A 16,890-nucleotide genomic window follows, 5' to 3' on the forward strand; every position below is an offset into this window, starting at 1 on the left:
TTTCTTGTTAGCTCTGGGTGTCCTGAGCTGTTAGTAAGAGACAATGGCTCTGTGTTGTGAATCTCTGTGAATCCAGACTATGTTATGTCCTTCAATGACATGAGTCTGAAGCATCAAGCACCCACCCACTCCTATACTCCCTGAGGTCTCTGAAGTCACACACAGCGCAGCCTCTATGGGTCTGAATAAGGCTTAGAAAGCTTTTCCCTGGTTCACCTGGTGCAGAGGAAACCAGGTAAGTTCTGAGAGACATGCACCACCTTCCTACAGAAAGAAGGGAGGACTGATTAGCTAATACCCACAGAGGGGGAAACTCAAGTCTGGTATTTCAGACAGAACCTGCTTGGACAAAGTCTCATCTGTCAGTCACTTCCTGAGGGAAGGAGGGAGGGAGGGAGGGAGGGAGGGAGGAAGGAAGGACCACAATTATCTCTCCTCTGTGTCCTTTTTACGCTCTTTCCATGCTCTGATGAATATTGTGATTCAAGTTGGCCATGTCCCCTTTTCCACAGCATGTGCACTGTGGCTCTAGATCAAGGAATCAGTTTGTTTGTGTGTTTTGCTCTATCTAGGAGAAGCACCATAGCAGTTGCATACTGACTGAGAAATTTGATTTTTAGGAAATGATTTTTCATATCTGTGAGTGGTCTCTCCATAGATAGCCACTCATCTTTCTTTAAACTTGAGTATAGGAATGAATGATCCCTCCCTCCCTCTCTCCCTCTTCATGGGAATGAGTGTCTGCTCTTGCATTGAGGGCTCCCCAGTTCTCAGCATCTCCAGCCCAACCTGTCACAAGCTGATCACACATTTGCAAACTTGGGATATATTCTGCTGAAGTTTTGGGATAATGAATTTCATCAACTATGGGACTAACTTTGTTCTGACAGGACACTCACTCACAATCTCTCCTCATCACACCCACATAGTGTAACAACTTTGTGTTTCCTCCACAATGTGCTCATTTCTGTCAGGGAACTGAAAGCCGGCCAGCCAGCCAACACTATTTTTCCTTGTTTCTCATTTTGTTCTTATATTCTGTCTCTCCCCCCCCCCCCCCGCCTGGAAAACTTTCAGAGTTCACTCTGCCCCCTGAGTAAAGGTGTTATGCTTCCTTTTATTGTATATTTAGTGTGTGTGTGTGTGAGAGAGAGAGAGAGAGAGAGAGAGAGATTCATTATGAAATCAAAAGTCAGTCAACAACAGCAAACTTTGTATTTATTTGTCCATCCACGTATTTGCTTGTTTACTTACTTACTTACTTACTTACTCACTCACTCACTCACTCACCCACTTCATTTATTATTTATTTATTTATTTATTTGCAGTGGAAGACTTAATTCAGTAAGAATGATCAGAAGGGTAGGTAGGGTATCCTTGGGAAAAGAGTAAGATATCACGATGACTTTCCCTTCCAAGAGGGAGCTTTCTAGTAAGACGTGAAACCACAGTTTCAAGGGCCCGCTTTCCACAAGTCCTTTTCCAAGGTCAGGCATTTCTTAGGTAAGCAAGGGTCTCCATTCATTCCCTTTGAGGAACTCTCAGGCCCTGCCCTGACATTAACCTCTGACTCCTGCCTATTGTCAAGGCCAATGGGACACTCCTCAGCCCCTCCCTGACCTGAGGTGACCTGAGAAGCCACAGCCCACCCCAGTTCACAGGCCTCTCTTTATCTATCTATCTAACTAAGTAACTGTACAGCATAAAATGTGGAATCTCTTCTCAATGAAATGCTGTTGGCAGCCATTCGATGAATTTATTCTCATCTCAGATCCTGTCCAGCAGGGATGTCTTCTTTCCGTGTTTCTTCTTCTTTTGTATGTTGCAGTCAGTTCAGATGTGCTGGTATATGGTGAGAAAGAGAGAGAGAGAGAAATGGAATTGCTTTTTATTTATTTGAAGAGTTTTAATGATTTAATATTCAGCTATTTCCAGCCTTATTTACCAGCACATTTATTATTACCAGCGAGCACCTTCCTCTGAAAACATTGGAATCGCCCCCCATCTGTACATGTCATGCACGTGCGTGCATATGTGTGTGTGTGTGTGTGTGTGTGTGTGTGTGTGTGTGTGAGCGTGTGCGCATCCCATCTATCTATCTATCTATCTATCTATCTATCTATCTATCTATCTATCTATCTATCTATCTATCTATCTATGTATCCCTTCATCAAATTCCATTTTAGGAGCTGCTATGCTGACCAGTGACATGGAGGCCACCATTTTCTTAGCCAGTGACAGTCAGGAGACAGAAAGAAGGAAAGAAAGGAAGAAAGGAAGAAAGAATCTACATTCCCAAAGAAAGAAAAAAATTAAGTAAATTTTAAAAAGTAAAAAAAAAATTAAGAAAGTAAGTAAATACATACATAAAAATAGACATAAAGAATGAATAAATGAATAAAACTAAATAATAATTGAAACATTCAATAAGTAAATGAGTCACGCTAAATCAGCAGATAAATAAACAGATATATGAAAGAAGATAAGGAAGTGAAGGAATGAATGAACAAGTAAGTAAGTAAGTAAGTAAGTAAATAACTAGGTGGGTCATTTTTTTTAAAGAAGTAAGTAAATGAGATGGGCTGAACAGATAGTAAGTAAGTAAGTAAGTAAGCAAGCAAGCAAGCAAGCAATCGTGAAAAAAAAATGAGAGCCGGGCGATGGTGGCGCACGCCTTTAATCCCAGTACTCGGGAGGCAGAGGTAGGCGAATCTCTGTGCGTTCGAGACCAGCCTGGTCTACAGTGCTAGTTCCAGGACAGGCTCCAAAGCCACAGAGAAACCCTGTCTCGAAAAACCAAAAAAAAAAAAAAAAAAAGAGAGAGAGAGAGACACATCCATTCAATCCATAAAAGACAAAACGTGGAAATAAACATGTAAACTGGTCGACCCACCCAAAGCAGGAGGGAGGTCTCTGTCCAGCAGGGCCGTCTTCTTTCCAAGTTGCAGTCAGTCAGATCTCTGGGCAAACAGAAAAAGAAAGCAATTGTTTTCTACTTGAACAGTTTTAATATTACTCAAATGAATTAATATTCAGCTATTTATTCCCAGCCTTATTTACAATTGGATGCCCACCGAGCACCTTCCTCTCATAGCTAGCCCCTTCTACCCCTGCCCCATCTGGACAGATAGACAGGATGTATGTATGTATGTATATATAAATAAATAAATAATAAAAAAGTAAAATAAAAATAAGTAAATAAATAAATTTAAAAAAAAGTGTTTGGTGAGTGGGGCGTGTTGGCATAGAGAACAAAAGAGATAAACTAACCACCAACACATTGAAGAATGACATCAGTCAATCAAGACATGGAAAAAGACAACTGGTCGACCCAAGTTCACAAGGCCAACTGGTCGACCCCGGTACTTAGCATTTTAAGGCCAAATATTTAATCGGACAACTGGTCGACCCGCTTCCAGTCCGTCAAAAAAAAGGAAGTGCACAGAGACAACTGGTCGACCCGTCAGGTCTAGGAAGATATAATATATATTATACATTAAAAAAAAAAAAAAAAAGAGTCCAGCGGGACATCTGGTCGACCCGCCGCATCCCCGGGGGAAAAAAATGGCCTCCCGCCCGGTGGGAGGGACTACTGGTCTACCCCGGTCCTTTGGAGAAGGAGGTGGAGAGGGGGGAAAAAAAAGTGCGCCCAACCTCCGCCGCCTCCCTGACAGGCGCGCCGCGGCGCCACGGCGCGCGAGCGGAGGTCGGCGGCAAGAGGGGGCCCGGGGCGCCGCCAGACCCTCGCCCATCCTCCCCCGCGAAGAGGGATGGAGAGGGAAAGGCGCGCGCCCGGGAAAGAGGGGACACACCCGCGGGCCGCTGCGGTGCGGTGAGGCAAGCAGCGGGAGTGGACGGAGGAGAGCGACAGCGGGAAGAGAGCCGCCGTAAGCCGTGAGCCGCCAGTGGCAGAGCCAGACACGGGTCCTCGGACGGGGCGAGGAGGGCGGGCGAGCCGGCGCCCGTCCCCCTTCCCCCTCTCTCGACCTCTCTCTCACGACCGCCACGAGCGCCCGTGCGCACGCACACTTCCGTGCGCACAACACACGTGCGACCCGGGGAGCGCGCCTCCCGGCGAGAACTCGGGCGAGGCAGGCGAGCGGGCGGGCAGAGCCGCCGCCGCTGCTCTCTCACGTTAATGATCCTTCCGCAGGTTCACCTACGGAAACCTTGTTACGACTTTTACTTCCTCTAGATAGTCAAGTTGGTGAACAACCACAAATAAGCAAACAAATAGAGAGATAATAACAATAAAAATATTTGAGAGTTCAAATAATTGACTTCATCCACAATAAAAGAATATAAAAATAAAAATATCAAATGCACTTGAACACATTGGCACAGGAGAACGCTTGCTAAATAGAACCCCAGTAGCACAGACACTGAGAGAAAAAGAAAAAAAAGAAAAAAGAAAAAAAAAGAAAAACAAAACAAAAAAAAAGAACAAAGAAAAAAACTAAAGAGAGAAAAAAAAGAAAAAAAAAAGAAAAGAAGAAGAAGAAAAAAAAGAAAAAAAGAAAAAAAGAAAAAAAAGAAAAAAAAAAGAAAGAAAAAAGAAAAAAAAAGAAAAAAAAACAGACACTGAGTGAAACAATTAATAAGTGAGACCTCCTGAAACTGAAAAGCTTCTGTAAAGCAAAGAACATGGCCAACAAGACAAAACGACGGCCTTACAGAATGGGAAAAGATCTTCACTAATCTCCAAAATACACAAAGAAGTCGAGAAATTGGTCATCCAAAGAACAAATAATCCAATTTTAAAAAATGGAGTACAGACCTAAACAGAGAACTCTCAACAGAGGGATCTAAAATGGTTGAAAGACACTTAAATGTATTTAGTGATTATATTTCTTTTCCCTTAGGGATAAAGAAATGGAGAAGTTCTTTGAAGCAGTAAGTCACAAAAACACCAGGCCGTTAAACTTCAGCTACAGGGAAACCCTGTCTCGTGGAAAAACAAAACAACAACAACAACAAAAAAAAAATCCTGAAGCCAGTGATCATTGCAAACATCTGTATGTTCAGATACTGAGCCTGAGCAAGTTAGAGTGTCACAGATTTGCTGCAATTCATTGCAAATTTCATGTGGATCACAAATCCTGCTCAAGTTACAGCTGTTAGTGTCAGTGTGAACCTTGACACCATCTCTACTGGATTCCTGTCAGCTGGGCTCCGGTCTGCTAGAAAAGCAGAAGAACTAAGGTACCGTAATTAACCTCTTCTGTGCCCCACCTGCAAGAACACTCTGTAAGCTACAGTTCTGAAAACAGCCTGGTCCTGGCATAAGAACAGACAGGAGGACCAATGGAACCGAATAGAAGACCCGGATATCGATCCACACATCTTCGAACACCTGATCTTTGATAAAGAAGTCAAAAATATCCAATAGAAAAAAAAAGAAAGCATGTGAGTTCAAGACCAGCCTGGTCTACAAGAGCTAGTTCCAGGACAGGCTCCAAAAAAAAAAAAAACTACAGAACAACCCTGTCTCGAAAAAAAAAAAGAAAGAAAGAAAGAAAGAAAGAAAGAAAGAAAGAAAGAAGAAAAAGAAAACAGTGCTGTCCTCGAAAATGCCCTCTCCCTTTGAACACGGCCCCTCCTTTGGGCTGAGTTTCCCACACAGCTCTGATGATGCAGGAGGATGCCGAGGGCCCAGTTGGTGCCTGTATCTGTGCCTTGGCAGCAGCTATTCATGTCTTGCCACTCAGAGTCAAATTCCCTTAAGTTTAGCCTTCCCTAAGTGCTTGTTCACTTCAGAAGACTCAACCCTCATCTTCCATGTCCTCCTGGCCTAATTTCTCATATTACTGTTTTACTGAGTATGAATCAGTAATATGAGATGTTCAGGAGAGGGAGGAAGGGTCATTCATGAAAAAAGTGAGTGTTCAACTAACTAACTCCCCATGGGTTCAGGAAGTAGTGAGAAGATATTAATGAAGCAGAGAGAAATTTCTGGTTTTGGAAGGAGGAAATCCTGAATGGCTCCCTCTGTGTCGGAGGAGAGACTCCTGGAAAGGAAACCTCAGGTTCCGGTTGGTCGGTCGGTCGGTCGGTCGGTCAGTTCGGGGAGAAATATCAGCAAGGAGGTAAAGGCCGTGCCTCACGACATCAGCAGTCCCTTCTCTGGAAATTCCACGGTATCCCAGAGAGCTCTCGGAATTTTGTGATGTCACTCGTGTCCTAGAAACGCCAACTGCCCTCAAGACACACTCTCTCGGTGCCTATAAGACTCGGTTCTAGACATGTTGTCTAGAGAATGGAGATCGTTCGTGGAGAGGCCAGAGGGAGGAAGAAGAAAGCTGGCCTCAGATCTCACAGGAAAACATGGAGAAATAATTAGTGGTCCTGGGGAAGACGAAGTGAGTTCACCACTAGCAGGGACTAGAGAGATTTCTGGATGTGATGGCTTTGAGACTTCCAGGGCTAGGGCTCAGGAACTGGGAGGTTTCTGGGATGAAACAGGTCTGTCTGTCTTGTTTCTCTGAGTTCCTAAAGGGCCAACCCACATCAAAGATTCACGATAGTTGATTTGACAAAGTCGGGAATTGACAAGGAGTGCGGAAGGAGTCAGTGAGATTTCAATACCAGCACTGACTGCACATCATCACCCCCCCCCCCGGTCCTTTTCGTTGTGTAGCAATAATAATAGAGAAAGGGGAGTAGTGCTCTGCCAAAGCCCGTATTTTACCATGCCTTATATCACAGCCATTAGCAGGGTTGAGGCATCAAGTGCTGCAGTCAGTCCGACTCCTGTGACCCCCCTAAGGTTTCTGGCTTCCCAGTTTTGAGTGACACCATGGTCTCCAGTTCAGCTTGAGAGCTCTTTAAGAGCCAAGGGAGGAGAGAGTGGAAAGAGACTGCCATTTTTTTCTTTTTCCTTGTCTTTCTTTCTTTTGCTGTTTTGCTTTGTTTTTCAAGAAAGGGTTTCTTTGTGTATCTTGGGCTGTCCTAAAACTCACTCTGTAAATCAGGCCATCTTTGAATTCACAGAGATCTGTGTGTGTGCTGTGATTAAAGCCCGGCTGAGACTGCAATTTCTTGTTAGCTCTGGGTGTCCTGAGCTGTTAGTAAGTGACAATGGCTCTGTGTTGTGAATCTCTGTGAATCCAGACTATGTTATGTCCTTCAATGACATGAGTCTGAAGCATCAAGCACCCACCCACCCCTATACTCCCTGAGGTCTCTGAAGTCACACACAGCGCAGCCTCTATGGGTCTGAATAAGGCTTAGAAAGCTTTTCCCTGGTTCACCTGGTGCAGAGGAAACCAGGTAAGTTCTGAGAGACATGCACCACCTTCCTACAGAAAGAAGGGAGGACTGATTAGCTAATACCCACAGAGGGGGAAACTCAAGTCTGGTATTTCAGACAGAACCTGCTTGGACAAAGTCTCATCTGTCAGTCACTTCCTGAGGGAAGGAGGGAGGGAGGGAGGGAGGGAGGGAGGGAGGGAGGGAGGAAGGAAGGAAGGACCACAATTATCTCTCCTCTGTGTCCTTTTTACGCTCTTTCCATGCTCTGATGAATATTGTGATTCAAGTTGGCCATGTCCCCTTTTCCACAGCATGTGCACTGTGGCTCTAGATCAAGGAATCAGTTTGTTTGTGTGTTTTGCTCTATCTAGGAGAAGCACCATAGCAGTTGCATACTGACTGAGAAATTTGATTTTTAGGAAATGATTTTTCATATCTGTGAGTGGTCTCTCCATAGATAGCCACTCATCTTTCTTTAAACTTGAGTATAGGAATGAATGATCCCTCCCTCCCTCCCTCCCTCTCTCCCTCTTCATGGGAATGAGTGTCTGCTCTTGCATTGAGGGCTCCCCAGTTCTCAGCATCTCCAGCCCAACCTGTCACAAGCTGATCACACATTTGCAAACTTGGGATATATTCTGCTGAAGTTTTGGGATAATGAATTTCATCAACTATGGGACTAACTTTGTTCTGACAGGACACTCACTCACAATCTCTCCTCATCACACCCACATAGTGTAACAACTTTGTGTTTCCTCCACAATGTGCTCATTTCTGTCAGGGAACTGAAAGCCGGCCAGCCAGCCAACACTATTTTTCCTTGTTTCTCATTTTGTTCTTATATTCTGTCTCTCCCCCCCCCCCGCCTGGAAAACTTTCAGAGTTCACTCTGCCCCCTGAGTAAAGGTGTTATGCTTCCTTTTATTGTATATTTAGTGTGTGTGTGTGTGTGAGAGAGAGAGAGAGAGAGAGAGATTCATTATGAAATCAAAAGTCAGTCAACAACAGCAAACTTTGTATTTATTTGTCCATCCACGTATTTGCTTGTTTACTTACTTACTTACTTACTTACTCACTCACTCACTCACTCACCCACTTCATTTATTATTTATTTATTTATTTATTTGCAGTGGAAGACTTAATTCAGTAAGAATGATCAGAAGGGTAGGTAGGGTATCCTTGGGAAAAGAGTAAGATATCACGATGACTTTCCCTTCCAAGAGGGAGCTTTCTAGTAAGACGTGAAACCACAGTTTCAAGGGCCCGCTTTCCACAAGTCCTTTTCCAAGGTCAGGCATTTCTTAGGTAAGCAAGGGTCTCCATTCATTCCCTTTGAGGAACTCTCAGGCCCTGCCCTGACATTAACCTCTGACTCCTGCCTATTGTCAAGGCCAATGGGACACTCCTCAGCCCCTCCCTGACCTGAGGTGACCTGAGAAGCCACAGCCCACCCCAGTTCACAGGCCTCTCTTTATCTATCTATCTAACTAAGTAACTGTACAGCATAAAATGTGGAATCTCTTCTCAATGAAATGCTGTTGGCAGCCATTCGATGAATTTATTCTCATCTCAGATCCTGTCCAGCAGGGATGTCTTCTTTCCGTGTTTCTTCTTCTTTTGTATGTTGCAGTCAGTTCAGATGTGCTGGTATATGGTGAGAAAGAGAGAGAGAGAGAAATGGAATTGCTTTTTATTTATTTGAAGAGTTTTAATGATTTAATATTCAGCTATTTCCAGCCTTATTTACCAGCACATTTATTATTACCAGCGAGCACCTTCCTCTGAAAACATTGGAATCGCCCCCCATCTGTACATGTCATGCACGTGCGTGCATATGTGTGTGTGTGTGTGTGTGTGTGTGTGTGAGCGTGTGCGCATCATCTATCTATCTATCTATCTATCTATCTATCTATCTATCTATCTATCTATCTATCTATGTATCCCTTCATCAAATTCCATTTTAGGAGCTGCTATGCTGACCAGTGACATGGAGGCCACCATTTTCTTAGCCAGTGACAGTCAGGAGACAGAAAGAAGGAAAGAAAGGAAGAAAGGAAGAAAGAATCTACATTCCCAAAGAAAGAAAAAAATTAAGTAAATTTTAAAAAGTAAAAAAAAAATTAAGAAAGTAAGTAAATACATACATAAAAATAGACATAAAGAATGAATAAATGAATAAAACTAAATAATAATTGAAACATTCAATAAGTAAATGAGTCACGCTAAATCAGCAGATAAATAAACAGATATATGAAAGAAGATAAGGAAGTGAAGGAATGAATGAACAAGTAAGTAAGTAAGTAAGTAAGTAAGTAAATAACTAGGTGGGTCATTTTTTTTAAAGAAGTAAGTAAATGAGATGGGCTGAACAGATAGTAAGTAAGTAAGTAAGTAAGCAAGCAAGCAAGCAAGCAATCGTGAAAAAAAGATGAGAGCCGGGCGATGGTGGCGCACGCCTTTAATCCCAGTACTCGGGAGGCAGAGGTAGGCGGATCTCTGTGAGTTCGAGACCAGCCTGGTCTACAGTGCTAGTTCCAGGACAGGCTCCAAAGCCACAGAGAAACCCTGTCTCGAAAAACCAAAAAAAAAAAAAAAAAGAGAGAGAGAGACACATCCATTCAATCCATAAAAGACAAAACGTGGAAATAAACATGTAAACTGGTCGACCCACCCAAAGCAGGAGGGAGGTCTCTGTCCAGCAGGGCCGTCTTCTTTCCAAGTTGCAGTCAGTCAGATCTCTGGGCAAACAGAAAAAGAAAGCAATTGTTTTCTACTTGAACAGTTTTAATATTACTCAAATGAATTAATATTCAGCTATTTATTCCCAGCCTTATTTACAACTGGATGCCCACCGAGCACCTTCCTCTCATAGCTAGCCCCTTCTACCCCTGCCCCATCTGGACAGATAGACAGGATGTATGTATGTATGTATGTATAAATAAATAAATAATAAAAAAGTAAAATAAAAATAAGTAAATAAATAAATTTAAAAAAAAAGTGTTTGGTGAGTGGGGCGTGTTGGCATAGAGAACAAAAGAGATAAACTAACCACCAACACATTGAAGAATGACATCAGTCAATCAAGACATGGAAAAAGACAACTGGTCGACCCAAGTTCACAAGGCCAACTGGTCGACCCCGGTACTTAGGATTTTAAGGCCAAATATTTAATCGGACAACTGGTCGACCCGCTTCCAGTCCGTCAAAAAAAAGGAAGTGCACAGAGACAACTGGTCGACCCGTCAGGTCTAGGAAGATATAATATATATTATACATTAAAAAAAAAAAAAAAAAAGAGTCCAGCGGGACATCTGGTCGACCCGCCGCATCCCCGGGGGAAAAAAATGGCCTCCCGCCCGGTGGGAGGGACTACTGGTCTACCCCGGTCCTTTGGAGAAGGAGGTGGAGAGGGGGGAAAAAAAAGTGCGCCCAACCTCCGCCGCCTCCCCGACAGGCGCGCCGCGGCGCCACGGCGGGCGAGCGGAGGTCGGCGGCGAGAGGGGGCCCGGGGCGCCGCCAGACCCTCGCCCATCCTCCCCCGCGAAGAGGGATGGAGAGGGAAAGGCGCGCGCCCGGGAAAGAGGGGACACACCCGCGGGCCGCTGCGGTGCGGTGAGGCAAGCAGCGGGAGTGGACGGAGGAGAGCGACAGCGGGAAGAGAGCCGCCGTCCGCCTTGAGCCGCCAGTGGCAGAGCCAGACACGGGTCCTCGGACGGGGCGAGGAGGGCGGGCGAGCCGGCGCCCGTCCCCCTTCCCCCTCTCTCGACCTCTCTCTCACGACCGCCACGAGCGCCCGTGCGCACGCACACTTCCGTGCGCACAACACACGTGCGACCCGGGGAGCGCGCCTCCCGGCGAGAACTCGGGCGAGGCAGGCGAGCGGGCGGGCAGAGCCGCCGCCGCTGCTCTCTCACGTTAATGATCCTTCCGCAGGTTCACCTACGGAAACCTTGTTACGACTTTTACTTCCTCTAGATAGTCAAGTTGGTGAACAACCACAAATAAGCAAACAAATAGAGAGATAATAACAATAAAAATATTTGAGAGTTCAAATAATTGACTTCATCCACAATAAAAGAATATAAAAATAAAAATATCAAATGCACTTGAACACATTGGCACAGGAGAACGCTTGCTAAATAGAACCCCAGTAGCACAGACACTGAGAGAAAAAGAAAAAAAAGAAAAAAGAAAAAAGAAAGAAAAACAAAACAAAAAAAAGAACAAAGAAAAAAACTAAAGAGAGAAAAAAAAGAAAAAAAAAGAAAAGAAGAAGAAGAAAAAAAAGAAAAAAAGAAAAAAAGAAAAAAAAGAAAAAAAAAAGAAAGAAAAAAGAAAAAAAAGAAAAAAAAAACAGACACTGAGTGAAACAATTAATAAGTGAGACCTCCTGAAACTGAAAAGCTTCTGTAAAGCAAAGAACATGGCCAACAAGACAAAACGACGGCCTTACAGAATGGGAAAAGATCTTCACTAATCTCCAAAATACACAAAGAAGTCGAGAAATTGGTCATCCAAAGAACAAATAATCCAATTTTAAAAAATGGAGTACAGACCTAAACAGAGAACTCTCAACAGAGGGATCTAAAATGGTTGAAAGACACTTAAATGTATTTAGTGATTATATTTCTTTTCCCTTAGGGATAAAGAAATGGAGAAGTTCTTTGAAGCAGTAAGTCACAAAAACACCAGGCCGTTAAACTTCAGCTACAGGGAAACCCTGTCTCGTGGAAAAACAAAACAACAACAACAACAACAAAAAAAAAATCCTGAAGCCAGTGATCATTGCAAACATCTGTATGTTCAGATACTGAGCCTGAGCAAGTTAGAGTGTCACAGATTTGCTGCAATTCATTGCAAATTTCATGTGGATCACAAATCCTGCTCAAGTTACAGCTGTTAGTGTCAGTGTGAACCTTGACACCATCTCTACTGGATTCCTGTCAGCTGGGCTCCGGTCTGCTAGAAAAGCAGAAGAACTAAGGTACCGTAATTAACCTCTTCTGTGCCCCACCTGCAAGAACACTCTGTAAGCTACAGTTCTGAAAACAGCCTGGTCCTGGCATAAGAACAGACAGGAGGACCAATGGAACCGAATAGAAGACCCGGATATCGATCCACACATCTTCGAACACCTGATCTTTGATAAAGAAGTCAAAAATATCCAATAGAAAAAAAAAGAAAGCATGTGAGTTCAAGACCAGCCTGGTCTACAAGAGCTAGTTCCAGGACAGGCTCCAAAAAAAAAAAAAAACTACAGAACAACCCTGTCTCGAAAAAAAAAAAGAAAGAAAGAAAGAAAGAAAGAAAGAAAGAAAGAAAGAAAGAAGAAAAAGAAAACAGTGCTGTCCTCGAAAATGCCCTCTCCCTTTGAACACGGCCCCTCCTTTGGGCTGAGTTTCCCACACAGCTCTGATGATGCAGGAGGATGCCGAGGGCCCAGTTGGTGCCTGTATCTGTGCCTTGGCAGCAGCTATTCATGTCTTGCCACTCAGAGTCAAATTCCCTTAAGTTTAGCCTTCCCTAAGTGCTTGTTCACTTCAGAAGACTCAACCCTCATCTTCCATGTCCTCCTGGCCTAATTTCTCATATTACTGTTTTACTGAGTATGAATCAGTAATATGAGATGTTCAGGAGAGGGAGGAAGGGTCATTCATGAAAAAAGTGAGTGTTCAACTAACTAACTCCCCATGGGTTCAGGAAGTAGTGAGAAGATATTAATGAAGCAGAGAGAAATTTCTGGTTTTGGAAGGAGGAAATCCTGAATGGCTCCCTCTGTGTCGGAGGAGAGACTCCTGGAAAGGAAACCTCAGGTTCCGGTTGGTCGGTCGGTCGGTCGGTCGGTCAGTTCGGGGAGAAATATCAGCAAGGAGGTAAAGGCCGTGCCTCACGACATCAGCAGTCCCTTCTCTGGAAATTCCACGGTATCCCAGAGAGCTCTCGGAATTTTGTGATGTCACTCGTGTCCTAGAAACGCCAACTGCCCTCAAGACACACTCTCTCGGTGCCTATAAGACTCGGTTCTAGACATGTTGTCTAGAGAATGGAGATCGTTCGTGGAGAGGCCAGAGGGAGGAAGAAGAAAGCTGGCCTCAGATCTCACAGGAAAACATGGAGAAATAATTAGTGGTCCTGGGGAAGACGAAGTGAGTTCACCACTAGCAGGGACTAGAGAGATTTCTGGATGTGATGGCTTTGAGACTTCCAGGGCTAGGGCTCAGGAACTGGGAGGTTTCTGGGATGAAACAGGTCTGTCTGTCTTGTTTCTCTGAGTTCCTAAAGGGCCAACCCACATCAAAGATTCACGATAGTTGATTTGACAAAGTCGGGAATTGACAAGGAGTGCGGAAGGAGTCAGTGAGATTTCAATACCAGCACTGACTGCACATCATCACCCCCCCCTCCCCCGGTCCTTTTCGTTGTGTAGCAATAATAATAGAGAAAGGGGAGTAGTGCTCTGCCAAAGCCCGTATTTTACCATGCCTTATATCACAGCCATTAGCAGGGTTGAGGCATCAAGTGCTGCAGTCAGTCCGACTCCTGTGACCCCCCTAAGGTTTCTGGCTTCCCAGTTTTGAGTGACACCATGGTCTCCAGTTCAGCTTGAGAGCTCTTTAAGAGCCAATGGAGGAGAGAGTGGAAAGAGACTGCCATTTTTTTCTTTTTCCTTGTCTTTCTTTCTTTTGCTGTTTTGCTTTGTTTTTCAAGAAAGGGTTTCTTTGTGTATCTTGGGCTGTCCTAAAACTCACTCTGTAAATCAGGCCATCTTTGAATTCACAGAGATCTGTGTGTGTGCTGTGATTAAAGCCCGGCTGAGACTGCAATTTCTTGTTAGCTCTGGGTGTCCTGAGCTGTTAGTAAGTGACAATGGCTCTGTGTTGTGAATCTCTGTGAATCCAGACTATGTTATGTCCTTCAATGACATGAGTCTGAAGCATCAAGCACCCACCCACCCCTATACTCCCTGAGGTCTCTGAAGTCACACACAGCGCAGCCTCTATGGGTCTGAATAAGGCTTAGAAAGCTTTTCCCTGGTTCACCTGGTGCAGAGGAAACCAGGTAAGTTCTGAGAGACATGCACCACCTTCCTACAGAAAGAAGGGAGGACTGATTAGCTAATACCCACAGAGGGGGAAACTCAAGTCTGGTATTTCAGACAGAACCTGCTTGGACAAAGTCTCATCTGTCAGTCACTTCCTGAGGGAAGGAGGGAGGGAGGGAGGGAGGGAGGGAGGGAGGGAGGAAGGAAGGAAGGACCACAATTATCTCTCCTCTGTGTCCTTTTTACGCTCTTTCCATGCTCTGATGAATATTGTGATTCAAGTTGGCCATGTCCCCTTTTCCACAGCATGTGCACTGTGGCTCTAGATCAAGGAATCAGTTTGTTTGTGTGTTTTGCTCTATCTAGGAGAAGCACCATAGCAGTTGCATACTGACTGAGAAATTTGATTTTTAGGAAATGATTTTTCATATCTGTGAGTGGTCTCTCCATAGATAGCCACTCATCTTTCTTTAAACTTGAGTATAGGAATGAATGATCCCTCCCTCCCTCCCTCCCTCTCTCCCTCTTCATGGGAATGAGTGTCTGCTCTTGCATTGAGGGCTCCCCAGTTCTCAGCATCTCCAGCCCAACCTGTCACAAGCTGATCACACATTTGCAAACTTGGGATATATTCTGCTGAAGTTTTGGGATAATGAATTTCATCAACTATGGGACTAACTTTGTTCTGACAGGACACTCACTCACAATCTCTCCTCATCACACCCACATAGTGTAACAACTTTGTGTTTCCTCCACAATGTGCTCATTTCTGTCAGGGAACTGAAAGCCGGCCAGCCAGCCAACACTATTTTTCCTTGTTTCTCATTTTGTTCTTATATTCTGTCTCTCCCCCCCCCCGCCTGGAAAACTTTCAGAGTTCACTCTGCCCCCTGAGTAAAGGTGTTATGCTTCCTTTTATTGTATATTTAGTGTGTGTGTGTGTGTGAGAGAGAGAGAGAGAGATTCATTATGAAATCAAAAGTCAGTCAACAACAGCAAACTTTGTATTTATTTGTCCATCCACGTATTTGCTTGTTTACTTACTTACTTACTTACTTACTCACTCACTCACTCACTCACCCACTTCATTTATTATTTATTTATTTATTTATTTGCAGTGGAAGACTTAATTCAGTAAGAATGATCAGAAGGGTAGGTAGGGTATCCTTGGGAAAAGAGTAAGATATCACGATGACTTTCCCTTCCAAGAGGGAGCTTTCTAGTAAGACGTGAAACCACAGTTTCAAGGGCCCGCTTTCCACAAGTCCTTTTCCAAGGTCAGGCATTTCTTAGGTAAGCAAGGGTCTCCATTCATTCCCTTTGAGGAACTCTCAGGCCCTGCCCTGACATTAACCTCTGACTCCTGCCTATTGTCAAGGCCAATGGGACACTCCTCAGCCCCTCCCTGACCTGAGGTGACCTGAGAAGCCACAGCCCACCCCAGTTCACAGGCCTCTCTTTATCTATCTATCTAACTAAGTAACTGTACAGCATAAAATGTGGAATCTCTTCTCAATGAAATGCTGTTGGCAGCCATTCGATGAATTTATTCTCATCTCAGATCCTGTCCAGCAGGGATGTCTTCTTTCCGTGTTTCTTCTTCTTTTGTATGTTGCAGTCAGTTCAGATGTGCTGGTATATGGTGAGAAAGAGAGAGAGAGAGAAATGGAATTGCTTTTTATTTATTTGAAGAGTTTTAATGATTTAATATTCAGCTATTTCCAGCCTTATTTACCAGCACATTTATTATTACCAGCGAGCACCTTCCTCTGAAAACATTGGAATCGCCCCCCATCTGTACATGTCATGCACGTGCGTGCATATGTGTGTGTGTGTGTGTGTGTGTGTGTGTGTGAGCGTGTGCGCATCCCATCTATCTATCTATCTATCTATCTATCTATCTATCTATCTATCTATCTATCTATCTATCTATGTATCCCTTCATCAAATTCCATTTTAGGAGCTGCTATGCTGACCAGTGACATGGAGGCCACCATTTTCTTAGCCAGTGACAGTCAGGAGACAGAAAGAAGGAAAGAAAGGAAGAAAGGAAGAAAGAATCTACATTCCCAAAGAAAGAAAAAAATTAAGTAAATTTTAAAAAGTAAAAAAAAAAATTAAGAAAGTAAGTAAATACATACATAAAAATAGACATAAAGAATGAATAAATGAATAAAACTAAATAATAATTGAAACATTCAATAAGTAAATGAGTCACGCTAAATCAGCAGATAAATAAACAGATATATGAAAGAAGATAAGGAAGTGAAGGAATGAATGAACAAGTAAGTAAGTAAGTAAGTAAGTAAATAACTAGGTGGGTCATTTTTTTTAAAGAAGTAAGTAAATGAGATGGGCTGAACAGATAGTAAGTAAGTAAATAAGTAAGCAAGCAAGCAAGCAAGCAATCGTGAAAAAAAGATGAGAGCCGGGCGATGGTGGCGCACGCCTTTAATCCCAGTACTCGGGAGGCAGAGGTAGGCGGATCTCTGTGAGTTCGAGACCAGCCTGGTCTACAGTGCTAGTTCCAGGACAGGCTCCAAAGCCACAGAGAAACCCTGTCTCGAAAAACCAAAAAAAAAAAAAAAAGAGAGAGA

This window comes from Microtus pennsylvanicus, chromosome 12 (assembly GCF_037038515.1).
Source record: "Microtus pennsylvanicus isolate mMicPen1 chromosome 12, mMicPen1.hap1, whole genome shotgun sequence".
Lineage (NCBI taxonomy): Eukaryota > Metazoa > Chordata > Mammalia > Rodentia > Cricetidae > Microtus > Microtus pennsylvanicus.